Source organism: Pteropus alecto, unplaced genomic scaffold (assembly GCF_000325575.1).
Source record: "Pteropus alecto unplaced genomic scaffold, ASM32557v1 scaffold68, whole genome shotgun sequence".
NCBI classification, from domain to species: Eukaryota; Metazoa; Chordata; class Mammalia; order Chiroptera; family Pteropodidae; genus Pteropus; species Pteropus alecto.
In genome coordinates, this window is record NW_006441386.1 from 7,071,793 (window position 1) to 7,076,389 (window position 4,597).

At 46.8% G+C, this 4,597-nt stretch overlaps 1 pseudogene; it reads right to left on the reverse strand.

Annotated features, from left to right (window-relative positions):
- Window positions 1-4,149: 4,149 nt before the first annotated feature.
- Window positions 4,150-4,268, reverse strand: LOC112485300 (annotated as a pseudogene).
- Window positions 4,269-4,597: the final 329 nt, after the last annotated feature.

The following is a 4,597-nucleotide window of genomic DNA, read 5'->3' on the forward strand; positions in this document are numbered from 1 at the left end:
TCAAGTCATGCCAACCAAATCCTGGGATGCAAGGCCTCCCATCTCCACGCTTCCCTCCCTCCCATTTCAGGCCTCCAACTATCCATTAACAGGGGTCAACAGGGATCTGATCTTCTCAGAGTCCATTTGGGCTTTCCTGGGCCTCCTTAACTCTCTCAAGGGCCAGGAGGGAGTCTTGCCCATGAGGTAAATGGCTCCCCTGACCTTTAAGAGGAGCCCAAAGAGAGCTCTGCCCAGTGGAGTAAATCTGCCCTCCCCTGGCAAGGTGAAACTCACACAGGGGAACCAAACCACCTCTCCCACCGCCGTTCACCTACCCACCCTGGCTTTGCCTCGGCTATTCCAGAACTAATCTCACTGGGCCTCTTAGCCCTGTTATGTCAGTGGCCCCAAGAAGCTCAGGCCCCCAGGTCATGCCTCTCCTTCCTGCTATAATCCCCTCACACTCTGCCCATGCCCATCTTATCTCCATGTCCTACTCCTCCCCAATTCTAGAACCCCCTCTACTGTACACTCAGAAACACGTGTCCACCATCAGCAAAACTGCTCATACCTTCAGGCTTCCCTCAACCTTTCTTCACCTTCTTGTTAGTGGAACCTGGCTCTCCACTCAGGGTTGCGGCTTTGCAGCACTCTCAGGTGGGGCGGTCTCCTTCTCCCATGCCCTATGGCCAGGAGACAAGCAGGTGTCCTCCTGTCTCCTCAGGGTTGCCTCCACACTGTCTTCCCTGCCTCCTTCCTTCAAACCCTCCGCCTCCACTCTTGCGCCATCAGCTACACTGCCAGTATCATTGCCTGTGCCACTTACCGACCCCCGCCCTCACTTCATGATAGTATTGACTGTGCCTTTTATTTTCTGATATCTTGGGACCTTGCTGACCCTGGAGGTGCTGTCCCTCCCTGGGGTAGCTAATTCCTAGAGATAGCAAACAACTCACCTGTGAGCATGCATACCTTTCACATTCAAACCAACCATCCCAGAGTCCAAACCCCAACCACCTCCATTATGGGCTCTCGCACTACCCACTTGCCCCAATCACCCCAACAGCCAAGTACCAGACAATTAGGGACAGCCCCTATGACCCAAAGCCCACTGAAATTATTCAAAATAGCCAATCCTAAACCTGTTTACTCTGCTCTCGCCCACAGTTTCTGCCTCCTGACTGACCTTGATGCTTCCCCATGTGGCCCTGTGTGTGGCGTGGCATGCCCCTTTCTCTTGGGATCTGTAAGTAACAAACTATCTTTTTAATGGCAGTCGTTTCCTGACCTGTTAGCTTTGCCAAACCTGAATAAAATAAAGCCTACATTTTGAAACAGTGATGATTTTAGCTTCCTGGCTCATTGCCTCTCTTACCAACATTACTTCCATCTTGATTCCTGGTGATTTCTATATCTACATAGCTGATCCTCCCATACCCCAGCCTCTCAATTTTTTGTCCTCCAAGCAATCTGAACCACCCATTCCCAAGTTCATATCTTTGACCTTGTAGGTAACAATAGCTCAATTTTGTGCTTCTCTCTCACTGGCCACCACTTCTTGTCTTTCCACATTCCTCCTCTAGAACACTGACTCCAGTTTACTGGGGTCTGCAATCCTTTGAGGTTGCTACCTGCCCCCGCCTCCCCCCCGCCACAGTTCCCATTTCTCTCTTTGTAAAAGCCAAAGTTATGACAATAAGCTGCAAGGCCAACATGCTTTGTCCCTCATTATCTCTCTGATGTCACTTGCTACTTCTCTTCACCTCAGTTACCCCTCTTTCTTTACACTGTCTCCTCTAACAAAGCCAGGTACACTTCTACCTCAGCCCTTTGCATTGGCTATTGCTGTTGCCCGGAACATTCTTCCTGTAGGTAACCGCAGGGCTCATGCCCTCACCTCCTTCAAGTCTTTGCTCAGATGTCACCTTCTAAATGAAGCTTTTCCTCACCACTCCTCCACTCCTCCCTGGTCCCCTTACCTTCTTCTGTTTCTTTCATAGCTCTTACCTTCTAATGCACTATCTAGTTTACTTATTTTTTTTAAGTCTTAACATATTTCATTTATTTATTTAAAATTGATATATTTATTTATTTAATTGAAGAAATTATTTAATTTATTCCCCTATCTACCCTCCTCCTCTCCCCTCTCCCCCACCCTCTGGTCCTAGTTTACTTACTTATTACATTTATTGCTTGGCATCTAATCCCCCCTCTAAATGTGATCTCTGTGAGAACAGAGACTTTTCTTATTTACAGCTGTATCCTTGGCATCTAGAAGAGTGCTTTGCATATAATACATGCTCAACAGATACGTATTTAATGAATGAACAAAATATTTCACTCAAGAGAATCCTAAGATCATCTTGTCCAACTTTCTCATTGTAACAATAATAAACACAATGAGAAGCAGCAGCAGCAACTGACGTTTGTTCATCACTTAGTATATATTAAGCACTGCGTTTTATGTGTTATCTCATTTAGCCCTCGAAGAAACCCCATGAGCTTAGTATCACTACAATCTGCATTCTACTCAAGAGGAAACTGGGGTTAATGGAGGGTTCAAGTTCAAGAACCTATCTCAGATCCTCAAATTGATAAGTGGTGGCATTACGATCCAAGCCCAGGCAGCCTGAGTCCAAGCCTGTGCTTTCAGGCATTTGCTATGCTGCCTGTGAAGTGCAGATCACATAGGCGAAGGCCTCTGAAAAAAACAGCATCACATGTGGGAAGAATTATCATTGCAAAGGACACTGGGGTGCAGGAATCTGCTTGGTGCAGAGATGCCCTTAATAAGCACCTTGAATTTGCTGGTTTTGCTGGTTGGGAGGAGCAGTGGTGGGTGCCCAGGCAGGCAGTGGGACAGCTGAGCAGAGATGGCTCCTGGTGACTCCCCGCCTGCTCTAATGCACTCGGTAGAAGCCTGACTGTCCCAGGAGAGCCTTAATGGACCCATGGAGTCACAGCTTCAGCCGAAACAGTGGATGAATAATGGAGGAGGCAAGTTCATTAACAATCAGAGCAGGGAGGTAGAGGAAAGAAAAAGAATGATTGGCTTCTAAGGATCCAACCTAATTCTGGCCAATACTTGACTCCTGTCTTTCCAACCACAGGTTCCTTCTTCTCTGTCCTAGGGTCCCCGTATCTACTGAACTCCAAATCCATCTACATATCTGGATTTCTCACCTGCCTGGAATCTGCCTCACCTGGGGTCCTTATCCCCCAGCTTCCACCTCAAAGCTTATTGGAATTTGGGCATGGGGGTCAGGGAGGATTTGCTGAAGGGCAGGAGCAGGTTTAATTGGAAAAAGCTTCCTAATGATTCTAAGATGCCACTCCCTCTCCCCCATGTCCACTGAGAGCCACAGCTTTGGAATTCTGTTTTTTACTTCTTCCATCCATCATCCAATACATTGGTATTAAGAATTTATTATGCATCAGAGATTGGGCCAGGCGCCATATCAAAATTGTGTTAAATTATTCATAGGGGTAGCATAATAGAAACGGAATTTTAGAATAGAATTGAAACACGTGAACCCTGGAGAGGGCGCTGGTGGGAACAGCAGCCTCTGAACGTGAGCCCTGGGCAGCTCAGGAGTTCACCTCCCCTCCTGCCTGCCTGCCTGGCGTCCTGGGCGTTCTTCACGTGGACCGTACGGCATCTTCTTGCCTTTTTTTTAAACCTATTTTTTATTGTGGTAAAATATACATAACATAAAACTTACCAATTTAACCATTTTTAAGTGTATAATTCAGTACATTCACATCGTTGTGCACCCCTCACAACCATCCATTTCCAGAAAATATCCATCAAACCAAACAGAAACTCTGTACCCACTAAACAATAACTTTCCACTCTTCCCTCCTCCTAGCCCCCTATAACTGCTAATCTACTTTCTTTCTCTATGAATTTGCCTAATCCGGGTGCCTCTTGTAAGTGGAATCATACAGTACTTGCCCTTTTTTGTCTGGCTTCTTTCGCTTAGCATAGTATTCTCAGGGTTCACCTGTGTTGTAGCGTATGTCAGCACTGAGGCTGAATAATATTCTATTGTGTAGATAGATCATGTCTGGGGACATTTGGGTTGTGTCAATCTTCTAGCTGTTGTGAATAGTGCTGCTATGAACACGGGTATATCTCTTCTTCTTCTCCTTCTCTTTCTTCTTCAATGCCTACAGCACCCAGTATTCCTAGGTAGTCTCCCACCCAAGTACTAACCAGGCCCGACCCTGCTTAGCTTCTGAGATCAGACGAGATCGGGCATGTTCAGGGTGGCATGGCCGTAGACTGTTTCCCTGCTTATGATCATGTCCCCAGCCTGTTCTCCATAGGAGTGTCAGACATGATTTCCTTTTCTGCTTACTAATACACAAAGGGCTTCCTGTTGCTCATGTAACTGAATCCAGTCATACTAAGTCTAGCATATGAGGATTTCGCAGTTCCAGCCCTCACTTTTAGCTCCCTCCAAACTTTCCCCTGTGATGCTCCTTCTGGTTCTCCAAATGCACTTGTCTTTCCTGGCTACTGATACTTCTGCTTGTGCTCCTGCCTCTGTCCTTCTCTCCTTGCAGAAGTGCCACTCATTTGCCGAAACCTAGCTTAAACACCCAGCCTTCT